This window comes from Typopeltis vanoorti, chromosome 15 (assembly GCF_054136105.1).
Source record: "Typopeltis vanoorti isolate ZY-2024b chromosome 15, IOZ_Tvanoo_1.0, whole genome shotgun sequence".
Taxonomy (NCBI): Eukaryota; Metazoa; Arthropoda; class Arachnida; order Uropygi; family Thelyphonidae; genus Typopeltis; species Typopeltis vanoorti.
In genome coordinates this window covers 115,589,148-115,609,933 of record NC_143563.1, presented here as the reverse complement: position 1 = coordinate 115,609,933, position 20,786 = coordinate 115,589,148, and the positions used below count along the sequence as shown (strand labels likewise).

The following is a 20,786-nucleotide window of genomic DNA, read 5'->3' as shown; positions in this document are numbered from 1 at the left end:
AATGGACAGCATTTGAGTGGTTATGGAGTGAGTCATTTGGAGAGACTGTTGCTGGAAGGTAGAAATGTGAGTATAGAGAATGAATCAGATCAAGTGGGAAGTGATGTGGAAGAGCAAGAGGGAATGAAGAGGTGGTTATAAATGGGGAAGTGGTATCAGTATGGAAAATGAGAGAATGGGTGTGCAAGATGAACAGGGAAGCTCAGGTTGGTACCCAGAGTGAGAAAGGTGGATGCTACAAGAGGAAGTGAGTGCATGTGTAGACAGGAAAGTAATGGGGCGACCTGGTATGAAGAGGAAACAGTTGGAATTGAAGAAGGTTCTAAAATGAATAAGCAGAAAGGTTAATGGCTCCAGTTGAGCATGGAGAGATCACATCGAATGAGTGTTATCAGTGAAACTAGCTCTAGATCCAGGAATGGGCTGTTATGTTTATATACAAATGCTAGAAGTGTAAGAAACAAGGCAGATGAAATGGTTGCACCATTTGAGTCTGTCCACCCAAAAATTGTTGGAATAAGTGAGACATGGTTAGATGAGGAAAACATCCTGACAGAAATAGAGATGGAAGGATGTGATGTGTTTCATGAGGATAGAAGTGGTAAAAAGTGAGGGGGGGGGTGCTATTGATGATAGAAAAAGAGTTATGTCCATACAAAGTAGAGATGCGAGAGGGAAATAGTGCCAGTGGTTTTGAGGCAGTATGGTGTGAGATAGAGGTGAATGGAATCAAATACTTGGTGGGATGTTGTTATAGACGAAGAAATGTGGATGGCAATGACTATGAAATGTATAATCAAATTAGCCAAACAAATAAGAAAAGAGTGATCATTATGGGCAATTATAATTATGGCAATATAGACTGGAAAAAAACTAAGGAACCATCTGGGAGACGTGTGATGAGTGTATCCAGGAAGGGCAGACAGTTGTTGGCTTCCAGTTCCATAGTAAAGTGGATTTTTGGATGTTGGCTATTTAAATGTGCTAAGAATGTTTTCAATGTCTCAGGGCCATGTGGCCAAATAGCAAGCACATCATCAACATAGCGTAGCCAAAGTGTTGGTTTGAGAGTGGCTATTGATTGCTTGTTTTTCCAGGTGTTCTATGTAAAAGTTGGCTGGGGGGGGGAGGGGGGAGCCCATGGCTGTCCCATCAATTTGTTTGTATATTTTCCCTTTCCATGTGAAATATCCTGCATGTATTGTGAATTTGAATAGTTGAAATATATCAGGGGGGAAGTGTGACTTCAGTAGATTGAGGGTTTCTATTAGTGGTACATTTGTGAATAGTGAAGCGATGTCAAAGCTCACTATTAAGTCTGAGCTTTTTAGGGTGAGGTGTTGTAAGATGCTTTTTAGGTGTGCTGAATTTTTGACAAAGGAGGGAGAATTGTTAGTAAGAGTGGCTAGTAGCTTCGCTAAATGTCTAGCCAATTTGTATGTGGGACTATTTATACTGTCCACAATTGGGCGTAGGGGTGTGCCTGGTTTGTGAATTTTTGGTGATCCATAGATCCTCAGTGTTTTAACATGGAAGGGTTTGAGTTTGTTAACTGTGTCTTTGGGCCAGGAAGTGACTTTTTTAAATAATTTTCGTGCCTTATTCTTTTGTGTGTTGGTGGGATTGCGATCTATAATTTTGTATGTTGACTGATCTTGTAATAGTGTGTGCATTTTGTTTTCATATTCAGTTGTGTCCATCACCACGGTTGCATTTCCTTTGTCTGCTTTTGTTATGGTAATCTGGCTGTTGTTGTGTAGCTCTTTTATAGCAATGAATTCCTTATGTGGGATATTATTTTTGGGAGGCTTGGACTTGATTAGGATGTTGGCCACATCTAAACGTATGTTGTTAGCTATTGTTGGAGGCAGGTCGTAAATTCCTCGTTCGATGGACGCCATTATTTCGGCTTTTGGAACTTGCTTAGGAGTTATGGCAAAGTTGTGCCCTCGACTTAAAGCAGTCGTGGCTTCTTTGCTTAAGGTGAGTGACGATAGATTCACGATGACGAGGTCTTGTTGTAATTGCGGTCGTTGTATGGTGTTCCGTTGTTGTAGATTTTCGAACTTCTTTTGGTGCCGGTTTTTGACTCTGTCGAATTCTTTTTTTGCCGTTGCATCGGTGATGTTCTCTAAGATCTGCCAAAGTTCCGTATTTAGAATATTATGCAGTGATTCTCGTAATGTGCTGATGGTTGTATTTGCTTGTGCTAATTCCCGAACACATAAAACAGTTCGGTATTAATTTGGTGTCTCGGCACCTCTTTAAGAAGGCTAACCTGTTTAGTTGCCACGCCAATTTCAACTTCCACTTACCATATCGTTGTGTCTTGCGTACGATATTGTCTCCATGAAGAATCCTTAAACGTGTGGACAGACTTATGTGTTCGTCGAACATGTTGTTTATTATTTTAACGGTATAATAGAACACAGAAACTAAGTAAATAATTAATTTATTAACTTGATGCTGGATATTTGATGCTGGATGTGCTTGCTATTTGGCCACATGGCCCTGAGACATTGAAAACATTCTTAGCACATTTAAATAGCCAACATCCAAAAATCCACTTTACTATGGAACTGGAAGCCAACAACTGTCTGCCCTTCCTGGATACACTCATCACACGTCTCCCAGATGGTTCCTTATCATTTTCAATTTTCAGAAAACCCACAGATACAGGCAGATACTTACACAAACAATCACACCATCATCCTTCTCAACAATATGGCATATTAAAAATGCTAACCCATAGAGCGAGAGCAATCTGTTCAAATGACAAGGCCCTTACCGCTGAACTGACTCACTTACGGCACACCTTCTTGGCCAACGGCTGCAATCCACAAAAAATAAACAAAATACTAAACACTCCTAAGAAACCCCTCCCACCATCCACCACAGAGAACTACAACAAAACAGTCACCATCCCTTACATTAAAGGCACATCCGAAAAGATCTCAAGAATTCTCAATAAACATAAACTACGCACTACATTCAGACCATGTAGCAAATTAGCCACCCTCATCCACTCACCCAAGGACAGCATTCCTCCTTTATCACATCCAGGAGTCTACCAAGTACCCTGCTCATGCAATCAAGCCTACTATGGTCAAACAGGAAGAACTGTGAATATCCGCATCAGCGAACATAAACGATACGTCTGGAATTATAATTATGGGAAGTCGGGCCTAGCAGACCATGCTCTGGATACCCCTGCACACAGGATCAACTGGAAAAACACAAAAGTACTACACAGAAACCCATATAAATCAGAGAGATTGTTCTTAGAGGCGACAGAAGCCCTAAAACACACTCCAAATTTCAACAAATATGGCTGTATTAACTTGCCGAAGATCTGGGAGACAGTCATATTAAGAAAAAACTAGCACTTTTCTAGGACTCTAGTAATATATGATAGCGTTTTTTTTTTTTTTTTTTTCAAATAGAGGGCGCCAAAATCAGGACTCTAGTCTTTTGTGTTGCTGCTACAATTTTGTTTAAGTACACCATGTTGTTTTAGTCTCGCGTATTGTGACAAACAGTGTTTTTGTGCTCTGAAGATGCTGGTTATAATACCAGTGAAATATCCAGCATCAAGTTAATAAATTAATTATTTACTTAGTTTCTGTGTTCTATTATACCGTTAAAATAATAAACAATATGTTCGACGAACACATAAGTCTGTCCACACGTTTAACAATGGCATTATCTTTGATGGACAGCATGGATTTGCTGAAGGGAGGTCATGTTTTAGTGATCTACTTATTACAATTAGGTGACTGTTTCCACAGACAGAGGAGAAGGATACACAGTAATATACTTAGATATTGCAAAGGCTTTTGATAGATTACCTCACGATAAGTTGATAGTTAAACTTTAGTGGATGGGCTTGGATATTAGATTGGTGCATTGGATTGGAGACTGGCTAACTGATAGATATCAACAAGTTGTGTATGGGGAAGCGATATCCAGGAAAAGGAAAGTTACTAGTGGTGTGCCTCAGGGGTCTGTTTTAGGTCCATTTCTGTTTAACTTGTATATTAATATGCAGCTATAAATTGGTGAAGATTTGGATGGAGATATTCAGTTGTTTGCAGATGATGCAAAGTTGGGATGAATCATGAAGAGTAGAGAAAATGTTGTGGCCTTACAAGAAGATTAGAATAAATTGAGTGATTGGGGATGTGAGTTCAATGTTGCAAAATGTAAGGTTTTAAAATTTGGAAAACAAAGATGGGATGCAGAATTTATGCTTGGTGAGAATATATTGTTGGAGGTAGAAGAAATAAGAGATCTGGGGGTGATAGTGGACAAGGATCTGAAATTTAGGGGACACATAGCCAAAATTGTGAAGACAACACAAAGACTTCTGGGAATGATGTGGAGGACACTGACGTGATGAAGTATGGAGATTCTTGTTCTATTGTATGAGGCTTTGATTAGGCCACACATGGACTATTGTGCCCAGATTTGGTCACCTGGTTTTCAGAAGGATGAAGAGATGTTGGAAAGGATCCAGAGGCGACTGACTAAGGTAGTTTTTAACCTCTGGAATGTCGAGTATGAGGAAAGATTGAGAAGATGCAACTTGCACAATCTGGTGGACAGGAGGAAGAGGGGAGATATAATAGAGACAAGTTATTAAGGAGTTGTTATAGGATCAATGCTGAAGAGGTTCTACATGAAATAGTGGGAGATCAGGGGAGAACCAGAGGTCATCCCTGGAAGCTGTATAAGTAGGGTCTGAGTAACGGAGTGAGAGGCAGGTTTTTTTCATGTTGTGAATGATTGGATTGCCTAGCCTGAGAGTGTGGTGTCTGGAGAGAATTTGAGTGTGTTTAAAGCACAGCATGATGAGCTGTGTGTTTGATAAAAGGACCTCCTAGATGAGGCTTTGACTCCATTGGGTCTTGGGTAATAATAATAATAATATTGTATATATACATACATACATATTACATGTTTAATATTGTTTGAACCTGCTGAACTTGGAAAACAGAAGAAAGTCATTTGTGTATGATCATTCTTCAAGCCTTGTAAGATGTCTTTGTGTTCGTACGATTTCATAAGCTGGATTTGTATTTTGTAATGTCTCCTTCTTAATGAACATCTTTTCAAGAAAGTGATCAAGCTGTCTAGTTTGTGTATAAGCACACACATTTATATGTATATATCTACCATATAGATATAAAATGATAAGCCTTTTTTATGAAAAATTTTTGTGTCATGCTTTTTTCAAGTTATTTGAAACATTTTGAAATTCAGGGGCTACCCTGAGTGTCGTGTCTTCAAAATTCGAGTTATCAAAATTCAAGGAGAACCAGCCTACCAGTCTGGAACTCGGGGGGGGGTGTTTACTGTTAGCGCCAGAACCCCCTTTCAAGTTTTCAAAATTCGAGTCAATAGAATTCAAGGAGAACCAGCTTACCAGTCCGGAACTTGGGGGGTTGAATGCCATAGGTACCAAGGGGAGGGGAGGACACCCTTTCAATTCTTCAAGATTCGAGTCATCAGAATTCAAGGAGAACTGGCCTACCAGTCCGGAACTCGGGGGGGGGGGGGGGACATACCCCCCAGTGTATGTGTGTGTGTGTATATATATATATATATATATATAATTTTTAAAAAAATTAATGACTAGAAGCTAAGAGATACCAAAATAGAAAAAATACAAAACTATTTATGCACACAAATAATAAATATTTATTATTTGTGTGCATAAATTGTTTTCTTAGAAAACTTCATCGAGTGCATAACATGAAAAGAGAAATACAAAAAATGTACATTACAAGAGGCAGCTATAAATTTACTTGCATATTGCTGGTATTTGAAGCATTCTGGATGCCATAGTATTGTTGGGCAAGAGTTGGATAGCTGAAGAGTGACAATTAGATAGGTTATAGCCAAGGTTAGTATTAAGATAGACTGGATTTAGGACAATTTCTGTTGATTCCACAGTTCTGTTCTCCAGTTCATCATAGCATCTAAAAATGTTTTTTGGATTTGTTCCAAATCATTGTATGAATGACAGAATAATCCTCTTTAGGATGAGCAGAATTAAGAATGTGATTATATAGTGTGCTGACTCTAGTAATGCAATATGTGATCTCTCTCACATAATCTTCCATATGCAACTCAATGGATTTCTCTGTCTAACCGAAACACAGCACAATGCAGTTACACCAAAGATGATAAACTCCTGTAAGCTCCAGGTTGTCATGTTTCTGTTTACGTGTACTAAGTAAGGAATGGAATTTGGAAAGAGGATTAAAAGAAGTGCAGATTTTAAATTTCGTGAGAATTTTATCTAACTTTGGATAAATATGAAACCTTTGACATCAGTACTATCTTCGGTATGGTGACCACATAGATTAAAAAGTAGCTTATGAACTGTCTGTTTGGGATAGCCATTTTTCTGAAAGGTTGTAAGAAGAAACTGCAGTTCTTTGGTGCTCGCTTCTTCTTCACTGAGGAGGGAGGGTGTTTAACCAAAGTACAAATTACGCCAAGATTCTGGAGCAGATAATGAAGAGATTGCACATGAAGGTATCAGTTGGTATATGTGGGTCTTCTATAAGTAAAGATCTTCAGTTTTTCTGACACATGAGTGAGTTTTACATCCAACAACAGAAGAGAATCAGTAACTTCCAATTTTGAGGTAAACTGTATTCTTGGGTGTTGATTGTTCAAATGGTTTCTGAACTAGAGATAGATGTTTTTCCACTTAGTTATGCTATACATTAAAGATGCCAAGAAATTATATTCTTGGTTTAATCCTTTATCCAAGTGTAAGCAAGCAAAGTTTACACCTGAAGTATTTTCAGGACTGGGCAACTCATATATAGAAGCTAATGACTTTACATCATTTGCCCTAGTATCCTATAATGCAAAGCACATATCCTTATGGACAATGTATAACTCTATGCATTATGGGAAGGATCACTATTCAGACCAGTGCTTTGCAGTATAGAATAATATGTCAAGTGATGTGAAGTCATTAGCTTCTATATACGAGTTGCCCAGTCCTGAAAATATTTCAGGTGCAAACATTGTTTGCTTACACTTGGATAAAGGATTAAACCAAGAATATAATTTCTTGGCATCTTTAAATGTATATTATAACCGAATGGAAAAACTTCCAACAACCATCTCTAGTTCAGAGTATTTTAATAATAAGGTGTGACACCTTTTGGCTACTCGTATATGAAAGTATGACTTCTTCATTACTTCAACTTTGGTCTTACCTCTGGGTCTGGCTGCCACCTCAGGTGACAGCCAGACCCAGAGGTAAGACCAAATGACATCTCAGGTTTTTGGCACTTTGGTTTTCTTTCATTTGTTTTTCACTTTGATTTTATTTTATTGGCTAGTGTTGGTTTCACCCCCACTAGCACTGGTTTCTTTTTTTTAAAATAAATATTAAGATTGCTGGTAGTGCAGTTAATATCTGCATTACGGGTTTACTTTTGGCAATATCACGGCTGTGATTTTATATTAGCTCAAATAGAGCATTTGCTGGTGGTGTAGAATTTTTTCTATATCACATGTTTATTTAATTCTCAGTCTTATGACTAAAAGGTTTTTTTTTTTCCCTCTCTCTCTTACAATCAATGCAGAGGTTTTAGTTCTTTTTCCTACCTGAGATAATGGTACCAATTCCTCCAAGGATGCAAACTCGGAATTAAAATTCCAGAATATGAAAAAGCAAGAACTGTGACTAGGGTTTTAAAAGAGATAGTTGGATTAACAAGATTTATTCTTTCACCCCATATGGCAGAGGGAAATATTTAATTGTAGTTAAAGATGTGAAAACAAGGAACAAACTATCACAAGGTTTTACTTTTGAAGGCAGCACAGTTATTCCTGTTATGGTTGGGAGCCAAGTTAAAACAGTAAAAATTGAAAGATTTCCAATGGAATATACAGAGAACAGCAATATTCTTACACAGACATTCTCGAAATGGGATAAGATTAGCAACATACGAAAAGGTTTATCAGGTGAAGATCCAAAGTGGTTTTCTGGTGATGTCACCTTCATAATGGATATGAAGATGCCCATAATAAATTTTGTCAACATCATTACATCCCAAGATATGTAGTACAAAGGCAGTGCCTGTGTTGTGGTTTATATGATCACTAGGTTGGTAACAGCCTCAAATCTCAATGTTTCAACCGCATGGAGATCAGACGTATCGCTAATCAGTGTCTCAAACTCTGTGAGAAATGCGAAAGTTCCGAACACCACATTAAGATCTGTCCTTTTAGAACTTTTACTGAAAGAGTCGGAGCACTTGTAGAGCCAATTAGAACACTGAATATATCAGAGAGTCATAAAGAAGAGTTCCCAGATCTTCCAATTCAGTCTAGTAAAGATGGTGCTTCTAAACAAACTACACTTGGTAAAATCACAAAAAGTGCATGACCAAATCAGCTAGAAATTAGACCCAAAATTCCAGACCCTCAGCAGCCACTTTCCCCAGTCAAATATGGATGGAAAAACATCAGTTGAAATTACCAGTAATGAACCTAGTATAACAACTGAACAGATACAAGACAAAATGCAAAATCATGAAACTGTTCTACAAGGAAAAACTGGAGAAGAAGCAGAAAAGTAAGTATGACAACTAAAAGAACTTAATATGCAGACAAGATTACCAAAAAGGAAAGATGAATTAATAAACAAAATTTGAGAATAAAAAAATTTTTAAAAAAGGAACTACACCTAAAAGAAAAAGAAGTAATAAAAAATGTAAAGATGGAGAAGGTTGTAGATCATCAAATGAAAACTCTTCAGGCTCAGAAGAGTTTATGGACTATGAAGAACCATCTGATGCTAATAAAGGAAAAGCAAGAGACACAATTAAAGAAGAAATAATAAAGTTTACTGATTCAATAATAAATTTAGTTTAATCCTTTATCCAAGTGTAAGCAAACAAAGTTTGTGCCTGAAAATATCTTCAGGACTGAGGTAAGGTGGTACATCCCTTGGCAACTCGTAGCAAAGGTGGACCAAGCTCTCATCACTCCTTGTCTCAGTATCTCCCATAATGCAAAGCACATCTCCCTGGACATGTATACTGCTATGCATTAAGGGAAGGGTCACTACCCAGACTGGTTTCGACCTTTATTGAGGTCTCGTCAGTGGGAGGCAGACCCAGAGTGGTGATACTAAGGCAGAAGCAATGGAGAGGTCATATTTACCTATACAAGTTGCCAACTGGTGAACCACCTTATTATTAAATTACTATGGATTTAGAGAAAGATGTTGGAAGTTTATTTTGCACTTGGTTAGACTATAATAAATTTAGTTTAATCCTTTATCCAAGTGTAAGCAAACAAAGTTTGCGCCTGAAAATATCTTCAGGACTGAGGTAAGGTGGTACATCACTTGGCAACTCGTAGCAAAGGTAGACCAAACTCTCATCACTCCTTGTCCCATAATGCAAAGCACATCTCCTTGCGGACATGTATACTGCTATGCATTAAGGGAAGGGCCACTATCCAGACCGTTTCGACCTTTATTGAGGTCTTGTCAGTGGAAGGCAGACCCAGAGTGGTGATACTAAGGCAGAAGCAATGGAGAAGTCAGATAATCATATTGAGAAAACTTTGAATTTACTGATTCAAAGTTTTCTCAATATGATTATCTTCTTCTTCTTCTTCTTCCTAACACAGAATTTAGGCCAAGTGGTCTGTTCTGGTCTCTTTCTTGGTCTTCTGATTCTTCTTTTTCCACTTATTTTGTATCTGTATAATATTTTTGGTAGTCTGCTGTTGTCCATTCGATTTAAATGTTCTAGCCATTTTTGTTTATACTGCCTTATATAGTAATTAATTGGTTTTATTTTCAGGGATTGTAAGATTTCTTCATTTGTTTTGTGGTCCCACTTGATATATCCAGCTGTTTTTCTGGACTTCATTTCTCCTGTTTGAATTCGTTTTTCATCTTTCCTTTTCATGGTCCATGTTTCGCTTCTGTATAGTAGAGTTGGTTTTGACAAGACATTGTATAGTCTGATTCTAGCGTGTTTTTGTACTAGGGATGGCTTAAACATGTTATTTATTATGCCATTTACTTTGACAAAGTTTGATATTTTAGTGTCTATGTCTTTTTCTTCTTCGTATGATAGATCGCATCCCAAGAATCTGAACGTGTTTACTTGTTCTAGTATTTTATTATCTATCACTATTTTACTTCTTATTGGGTTTTCTCCTTTGAATGCCATTATTTTTGTTTTTTCTTTAGATATTGTCATATTATATTGCTTTGAGATATCATTTAATGATTTTAATGATCTTTGTAAGTCATATTCTGATGTAGCTAATACTATTTAATCATCTGCAAATAGTAGTGTATCTATCTTCATTTGCCGGGTCATTTGTATACCAAATGGGTTATGCTGTTTCCAGATTGTTAATATTTCATTTATCGATATATTGAAAAGCAGAGGTGAGAGGTTACATCCTTGTTGTGCTCCTCTTGATATATCTTTCCATTCTGAGATGTTCTAATTTAACTGCTATTTTATTTCCTGTATATATTTCTTGAATAGATTGTAAAAGTTGGTTTGGTATGTTTAAATCGATTAATATTTTAAACAATTTTTGTCTACTAATTTTGTCAAAGGCTTTTTCATAATCAATAAAGGCCACATGTGTTTCTTTTTGAAATTCTCTTCTCTTTTCTATTAATAATTTTAAAGTAAAAATTGGATCTATGCAGGATCGGCCTTTTCAGAAACCATTTTGTTCTTCTAGTAATTTGTCTTCTACAATGCTGCTTAGTTTCTCTTTTAATATTCCTGCATAAATTTTATATCCTGTATTCAGCAGGCTAATTCCCCTATAATTATTGCAATTGTCTTTATTTCCTTTTTTATAGATTGGGATGACCAGTGCTTTTTTCCAAGAGTTAGGAGTTTTACGGACATCCAAACCATATTAAAAAATTTCAGAAGTCTTTCATTAAATTTTTCACCTGCATTTTTGTATAGTTCTATATTTATATTGTCTTCTTCTGGTGTTTTCCTATTTTTCATCTTCTTTATTATATTTTTCAGTTCTAACATTGTGATATTTTCTATTAGGTCATTCTTTGACTTATAAAATTTTATTTCATTGTTCTCATCTGTCCAGAGATTTTGGAAATAGGTCACCCATTTTTCTAAATCTATTGTTTGTATTTTTATCTTTTCTTTTATTTCTTTATTCATGTATTTTATTACTTTATAGGTTTTGGGTTGTGGCTTAAATAAATCCTTTTCTAGTTCTGTTACGAAATTATTCCATCTTTCTCTATGTTTTTCCCTTACTTACTTCTCATTTTGCAATTGCACTATTTCTTTTATACTATATTTCTGCTTCTATTGTTTTGGAATTTAGCCATTTCTGGTATAATAAATTTAGTTGAATCCTTTATCCAAGTGTGAGCAAACAAAGTTTGCATCTGAAAGTATCTTCAGGAGTGGGGTAAGTTTGCTCATACTTGGATAAAGGATTAAACTAAATTTATTATAGTCTAACCAAGTGAAAAATAAACTTCCAACATCTTTCTCTAAATCCAGAGTAATTTAATAAAAAGGTGGCACACTGTTTGGCAACTCCTATAGGTAGAGATGACCTTGCGAATGCTTCCTGGTATCTCCACTTGGGTCTGGCTCCCACTGAAGAGACCTCAATAAAGGTCGAAACTAGTCTGGGTAATGGCCCTTCCCTTAATGCATAACAATATACATATCTGCAAGGAGATGTGTTTTGCATCATTATGGGAGATACTGGGATAGGAGTGATGTTAGTTTGCTCCACCTTTGCAACGAGTTGCCTGGTGTTGTACCACCATACGCCAGTCCTGAAGATACTTTCAGGTGCAAACTTTGTTTGCTCACACTTGGATAAAGGATTAAACTAAATTTATTATACTCTAACCAAGTGAAAAATAAACTTTCACCATCCTTATTCCAAAACCTAATAGAGATCACACCTTGATCAGCAGCTGGAGACCTACTTCTCTATCTAATACTGACTACAAGATATTTCTCCTCATTATCAATAACAGGCTCAAAGTGAGAATGAGATGCATAATTAAAAGTACACCTGTGTGCTTTTAATTATGTATCTCATTCCCACTTTGAGCCTGTTATTGATGATGAGGAAAAATATCTTGTAGTCAGAGTTCCAGGCCATGCAGTAGAATTTAATCTGTTTCTGCTATATGATCTTATCCGCTTAGTTAATATGAAAAAGCAGTCGATGGCACCGCCATCAGTAGACATTACTCAAGCATTTGATAGTGTCTGGCATCCCTTTCTGTTCCACATCCTCCAGCAAACTGGTGTAAGTAAAAAGCTGCTATCTGTTATCAAAGAAGCCTATGCCAATTCAACTACCCACCTCCTAGTTAATGGGTTCTTGTCAGACCCAGTTAAAATTCGAAAAGGAGTCAAGCAATTCTGCTCTCTGAGTCCACTGCTCTTTGCACTGGCTCTTAAACCTTTCTTCCAGGAAGTTAACAATACACATGCTGTGTGAGGAATAACAGTTCCTTCAACTATGAAGGAAAATAAGGTATTAGCATATGTTGATGATGCAGTGGGCACTTTGAAGGATAATGATTTCATATATATTGTTTTTGGTATTTTGGAAAAATTTAGCAAGATCAGTAGATTAACTACTAATGCAGTCAAGACAAAATTAAAAGTTTTTGGAAAGTGGGATCTTGGAGGCATTCCTTTTGGACTAATATGGGAGAACCCCTCATTATACTGGGAATTCCCTGCTCCATTTACCCAATATTACCAGTTTCATGAACTTATATACAAGAACTTTGAAACCTTAGAAGACTAGCAAATAGGGCCACTTTTCTTTTCTTCTAAAACCATAGTACTCAAAACCATAATCTTTCCTGTTCAGCTGTACATACTAAATATGTCAGACATCACAAAACCTGAATAAAAGCAATTATATAGTAAGCCTGTGCAATTTTTTAGTCCAGCTGATGCGAAGCAGTTAAAAAGGAATTTCTTCAACTATCAAAGAAGAAGAATGGAGGATTTGGGATTCCAGTATTAAAATTCTGCTATTTAAGCAATACAGCTTCAAAAATCCATAAAATGTTTCAGATCAATCGCACATGTACAGACCTTCTCTGGTACTACCTGGGTTTTCATCTTTCCCTGTTTGGAGTAAATGATTATTATTATTATCACCCAAGACCCCAAGGAATCAAAGACTCATCTAGAAGGTCCTTTTATCATACACACAGCTCATCATACCATGCTTTGCTTTAAACACACTCAAATTCTCTCAGACACCATACTGTCAGGCAAGGCATTCCAATCATGCACAACTCTGCATGCAAAACACCTGCTTCTCACTCTCCCTGCTCACGCCCCTTTATACAGTTTCCAGGGATGACCTCTGAGTCTCCCCGATTTCCCACTGTTTTCTGTAAAACCTCTCCAACATTGATCCTATAACAACCCCTTACTAACTTATAGGTCTCTATCATATCTCTCCTCTTCCTCTTATCCACCAGACTCTTTAAATTGCATCTTCTCAATCTTTCCTCATATTTGACATTCCAGGGATCAGAAACTACCTTAGATAGTCGCCTCTGAACCCTTTCCAACATCTCTTCATCCTTCTGAAAACCAGGTGACCAAATCTGGGCACAGTAGTCCATGAGTGGCCTAATCAAAGCCTTATACAATTGAACAAGAATTTCCTTACTTCTACAAGTCAGTGTCATCCGCATCATTCCCAGATGTTTTTGTGTTGTCTTCACAATACTGGCAAAGTGTCCCATAAATTTCAGATCCTTATCCACTATCACCCTCAGATCTCTTATTTCCTCCCCCTCCAACAGTATATCCTCACCAAGCATAAATTCTGCATCCCATCTTTGTTTCCCAAATTTTAAAACCTTACATTTTGCAACGCTGAACTCGCATCCCCATTCCCAATCACTGAATTTATTTAAGTCTTTTTGTGAGGCCACAACATCTCTGCTCTTCATGGTTCGTACCAACTTTGCATCATCTGCAAACAACTGAATATCTGCATCCAAATCTTCCCCAATATCATTAATATACAAGTTAAACAGAAATGGCACTAAAACAGACCCCCTCAGACACACTGCTAATCTAATGCCCATCTGCTCTAATTTGACTATCAATTTATCATGCGGTAATCAATCAAAAGCCTTTGCAAAATCTAAGTATATTACTGTGTATCCTTCTCCTCTGTCCAAGAAAGCAGTCACCTTATTGTAATAAGTAGATTACTAAAACATGACCTCCCTTTAGCAAATCCATGCTGTACATCAAAGATAATACCATTGTTGTCAACCCAATTCAGAATCTTAGTTCTAACAAGCTTCTCCAACAACTTAACTACAACACCTGACATACAGATAAGCCCTATAGTTTGATGCTGGGGCTCTATCACCTCCCTTATGAAGTGGCACAATCTTGTCCTCCTTCCACTCCTTAGGAACTTGATCCAATGGAAGACTCGTATTAAAAAAATATGTCAAGGCAGGTGTCAACTTTCTGGCACATTTTTCTAGTTTGTTCAACTCTCCATGCACCTCTTGCTTGCTTAGTCAGTCAGTCTCTCCTCCCCATGTTCAACTGCTCTCAATCTCTCCATGAAGTCACATTCACAAGATCGAAAGAACTTTATGAACTGCTCATTAAGTATCTCCACTACATCTTCCGCAACAGCTGTCTTTATACCATTTTCTCCAATCACAGTCCATAAACATTCTTTTTTTTTGCTGGCTACGTATCGAAAGAACTCAGGATTCCTTTTGGCTTCATTAGCTAACTGCTATTTTCATACCTCACTTTTACTACCCTTACCAACCAAGTCACCCGCCTTACCTGGTCTTAGTAATCCTCATGGAATTGGTTATCACCACTTCTCTTATGCTGCCTCCATAATGCCCTTTTTCTCTGTATCGCATGCTTAATCTCTATATTAATCCATTTCACACTACCTTATTTAACTTCTGACCCTTGCAATACATTTAGATATTGCTTCTACTAGATATTTCTTGAAAATCCCCCAAGCTGCATTGATCTCTTTCACAGCTAACTCCTCATCCATGCTACAACCACAAGCTGTCTCCTCAGCTCTTCATATACCCCTTTCTCACAGAGGTCTTCACACTGCTGGCAACCACCCAGGTAATCACTTCATGGTCTCTCTCTCTCACCAATTGGTAGGTGATTAGCCACATCATTTATAATTACATCCTCTGATGACATGATCAAATCCAATACCTCAATCTGTGTGTATCCTCTGTTACATAATGTCTGAGGCAGTTGTCCTCAAAAACTCAAGAAACTCATTTTCTTTACTTCCAGTTGCCATCTCATCATTCCAGTCTATATTGCTATAATTAAAATCACCAATAATGATCACCCTTTTCTTATTTGCTTGGCTAATTTGATTATACATTTCATAGTCACTACCATCCACTTTACCAGGTCTATAACAACATTCAACCAAGTATTTCATTTTATTCGCTTCTATCTCACACCATACTGCCCCAAAACCACTGGCACTATTTCCCTCTTGCATCTCCACTTTGTATGGACATAACTCTTTCTCTATCATCAATAGCACTCCTTTTTTATCCTTTTTACCTACCCACCCCTCCCTTTTTACCCTTTCTATCCTCACAAAACACATCATACCCTTCCATCTCTACTCCTGTCAGGATGTCGTCCACATCTCACCATGTCTCACTTATTCCAATGCTTTTTGGCTAAACAGACTCAATTAATGCAACCATTTCATCTGCCTTGTTTCTTACACTTCTAGCATTTGTATACAAACACAACAGCTCATTCTTGGATCTATAGCTAGTTTCACTAATACCACTCATTCAATGTGATTTCTCCATGTTCAACTGGAGCCATTTCCCTTTCTGGTTATTCATGTTAGAACACTCTTCAAGTCCAACTGCTTCCTCTTGATCACAGGTCATCCTATTCCTTTCCTGTCTACACATGCATTCACAACCTCTTGGAGTACCCACCTTTCTTTATAATTATCATTATAAAGGTCCAAAAGGTAAGATTGTTCCTGAATACTACAAGACTCTGTGCTTAACTCCAAGACTGCTACAACAGTCTTGCACTGACATTCTTTCTATTAAAAAAAAAAGTAAAATTTGTTATAAAGAAATCTTTAATCTCTTTCACTGTGAACTTCCGCAGTTGGGTACTGATAGCAACACTTTGTTTCATAACTTATTGCAGTCCTATGGCCATCTTACATTCAATACCATGAAATAGAGGTACTTTAACCCTGGAGATCCAATTTGTGTCATCTGTTACTGATTGGAGTAAAATTTCTGTATTAATCACATCTATTTTTATTGGATCCATATAGACTTGTTTAACAGTTGAAGAATCTCTACATCTTCCCCTTTGCCCTGCATATTTGGAACAGATTATGTAATATGTTGGTTATTCCATTACTTACAACAGAACAGGTTATTCTTTTGCAGTACCCACCACCTGTCAGCAATGGGAAGAGAATTTTGATTTTTATAATTAATTAATTAAAATACTATTTATGGAAGGTTAGAAAGAAATATGGATTTGAAAACCAGCAATATGACATCCAAATGCTTTATAATATTGTATTGTGGAAATTATATTTGTTCAGTCAGACTTTTTTTGTACTTAGAAAGAAGCATTCTAGGAGATATTAAACTTTTGACTATGAGGTGTAGACCACCCACATTATGCAATATTCACCAGGAGGAGGTAAAATTCTGTCTATTTTTACTATGAGTGGTTTTTTAAATAGTTTCATCATCTTAATTCAATGTGGTCTTATAGTCATTTGCAGGGATGACTGGGGAGTAATCCCAAGCAGAGAAGGCCAACTCAAGGCAAGTAACTCAGATAAGGCTAACTACCTGGATATCAGTCATCTTTGCGCTTTAGTTTCAATTAGTCTTTTGGTTGTTCATTTATATGAGATTGGTGAAAAAGGAAAATTGATAGCCTTTGGCTATATGATGATATAAAAGAAGCTGAGATCTTTTCTCTCTCTCTCTCACACATACTATCTATTGATCTGTCTTTTCTTTCCCCTAATACTGTCAGGCTCTCTTGCACCCCTATACTAACTACTCTAGGCTTATGATGAGCACCCCTTTACTTTTTAACCTCAATAAAGGTCAAAACCAGTCTGGGTAGTGACCCTTCCCATAATGCATAGCATTATACATGTTTAAGGATACGCGTGTTTTGCATTATTATTATTATATAACACCTGGGAGTCCAAAGACTCATCGAGGTAAGGTACCTACCCTACAACTCTCCATCTCCGCCACTCCACCAACCATAACTACCTACATCTACACCATCGGCATCTACTGCTGACCACCACCACTAGTATTTTCACAAACAAACATCCATGCCCACGGCGGGATTCAAAACTGCAGCCTTTTGGCTGGAGAGCAGATACACCAACCACTCGGCCAACCAGGTCGGCATTATGGTATCACCACCTCTGGGTCTGGCTCCCACTGCTGAGACTTCAATAAAGGTCAAAACTGATCTGGGTTGTGGCCCTTACGTTAATGCATAGCATTATACATGTCCGCAAGGAGATGTGCTTTGCATTATGGGAGATACTAAGGAAAGTGATGAGAACTTATACCACCTTTACGAGTTGCCCCAGTCCTGAAAGTACTTCAGGTGCAAACTTTATTTACTTACACTTGGATAAAGGATAAAACCCAATATATAATTAGTAGCATAGCCAAATGGAAAAACTTCCATAATACTTGATTATAGCTTACTATCTCCCTTCCCCCAGTTTGCTAGCAGTTTCATAATTGCAGGTGATTTTTGATCATGGAGTTTCTACTATCTCTGATAAAACTGAGCTACCATAAAGAAGGTATCTTTACAAGATACGTTGTAAGCAGAGTTTATAGTTTTAAAAATGAGCTTGTTCATTCTGAAGAAGAAACTATTGGTTTTGAAATTCAGGGAGAACATGAACCCAAACAGGTGGCTAAAGTCCTTATAGACAAAGCAGGCAACACTGATATGATTTATGGCTTTACCCTCTTTAAGGGAGGTATATTCCAAGTTGTAATCTATGACTTGGAATACCATAAATATTGAAAAATTTCCACTGCAGTTTTCAGACTGTGTCATTATAAAAGCAGTCCCTAAACAGGGTATGAGATAGGAAGAGGAAGTTTTGAGGATTTTATTATTATTAAGAGAGACCTCCAGGGAATCAGGAACTCATTGAGGGAGGCCATACTATTCACATCAGCTGTCATGCCTGTTCTTGAATTCATTCACGCTACTTGTACACAAAACATCCAATGGCAATCCATTCCAATTACGCACCACTCCATGAGAGAAAAATCTACTCCTCAACCCCCTCCTTGACGCATTCATTTTCAACTTCCAAAGATGCCCTCGCTTCCTTTCCCCACCCTCCATAAAATGAAAAATTCCATATTCTGAAATTCTGCATAACCCTTTCTGAAGTTTATTATAACTCTCAGTCATATCCCCCTCACCCTCTTTCTCTTTTTGCTAGTGTTTGGCCTATAAATTCTCAATATGTCTTCATAATCAGTATTCCACAATCCCGATATCATTTTTGACACTCTCCTTTGCATCCTCTCCACTGTATCAGAATCACCACAGAAACCAGGAGACTAGATATGCACACACAACAGTCCAAGTTAGGTCTTATCAAGGGGTTCACAGACAATTCATTGCAGGAAAATTCATCGCAGGAAAAAAAAAAAAAACTGCTGAAAATGTTATTCGCCAGAAAATAAAATTGAAACGATATTGCATTGATACCAATAAATGAAAAGTAAATGCAGTGCAAGATATATTTTACAAAATATATTTTTTTTATGTATTTTATAGTTTATGTATTTATGTATTATTTATTTAGATTTTAATTAGACTCTCATAATATTTTTATTCTTATACAATGAAAGTAATATATTCATTGATTGGGGAGTTTCCTAATTTCTGTTTCATTGTAATTTTTCTTCTTTTCAATATGGTTTGGAAAATATGGTTCAGTAAAGAAGACTAAATATGAAATTTAAAATTTCTTAGTGTTATAAAATACTAGTATTTGAGGAAAAGGTAAAAACAAGTATTACACCCATAGGCGAAAAATTTAGCTAATGTTGATTTACATAATGATGATAGGATTACATAATTTTATTATCATTTTCTTTAATATAATTACTCAAAAGGGTACCTATGATCTTAAACTAGCTCTGTAAAAGATATCTGAATATCTTTCCTATGTAGGAAAAGTGGAATCATTTTCAAAATACATGTGTATTCAGCAACTAAAACACATCACTTTCTGAATTAGTTCAGATAAAAAAATATATCACGTGGACATGTGTTTAAATGTGCAGAACAGAAAAATAGTGAACTGTTACAAGAATAAATATTCTTAAATATTTTCCCTTTCTCCTAAACTATTTTATTCTCCCTAATAACTATTAATAGTTAGAATAGTTAATAGGAATATGTAAATTATTAACTATAAATATTAGTTGGATATAACTATTATCCATCCCTAAATATTCTTAAATATGGTGCTCTTTCTCACTAACCATTCTATCCCAGTTTTGTAACAATTAATATTCCATCTACAGAGTCTGTAATAAGAAAGAACATTAATAACTTTATACAGAATAAAAAAATTCAGAAAGCTAAATATAATCGAACTAATCTTGAAACATGCCATTCTGTGGAAAAATGAATTAATGAACACCAGTATTATATCGAATACACATGAAACCTCAAAAGTCTGGTCTGGCACAACATAGCATTGACACTAAACACAGTATCCAGTGGGATGAAGCTCGTGTTCTCCGTAGAAGCAGGTTTAAATGTGAATGCCTTTTCAAAGAAAGTTGCAAAGCCCTTTTACATCGGCCAAATTTGAATCGAAATGATTGCCTCTCTCTCTCTCTCTCCCAAAAGTTTGGGAGATTCTTATCTTGTGTAACCATCAAAAATAATTTTAATAATATTATTTATTAATATTAATTTCTAGCACGCCGCAACAGTGTTTAATTGGTAAACCACCAACTACTGTATATATGTATTCCTGTTCCTTCGATTTGCTTGTTTCTATACACTGATGATGTACTGTTATTTTAGTACGAAATATCTGTACTTTCATTCATTAAAGTAAATTACTTTCATTAAAGTAAATTACTGTGGTTATCGTGTGATTTATTGTTTATATCTAATCAAAATACTAAATAATATATAAACAATTTTTTTCATATACATACATATATATATATATCTGCTAATAATTTTCATGCGATGAATTGTCCGGACACATTATCAAGGCATTATAAAAAGGCAAAATGACTTCCTTATCTTTATATGTCAAGATTCGTCTCAGCATTAAAATTATTCTCTGAGACTATTTACAACCATTTCTGTATGACTCTTGAATTTCAACTTCCCATCTACTAAAACTCCAAGATTCCTAGCCTGATCAGTTCAATATAATCAACCTAATCAATATAATACAACATTGGATATCCAATCACATCACAGTGCATGAATTTACATTTACTAACATTGAAATGACAGCCAATTTTCACATGCTCACAATTCCAACCTATTCAAATCATTCTGCAAGTACTGCATATTAGCAGCACTTCTGATTACCCTACCTATCTTTGCATCATCAGCAAAGAGCTGTATGTCACATGTCAAATCCTTACCAATCTCATTAAT

At 36.5% G+C, this 20,786-nt stretch overlaps 1 protein-coding gene across 1 annotated transcript in view; it reads right to left on the bottom strand.

The window, feature by feature from the left end:
• LOC150099091 (tensin-1-like) overlaps positions 1-20,786 on the bottom strand; it is a 780,515-nt gene that overhangs the window by 349,973 nt on the left and 409,756 nt on the right. The gene's annotated exons all lie outside the window — the stretch shown is intronic.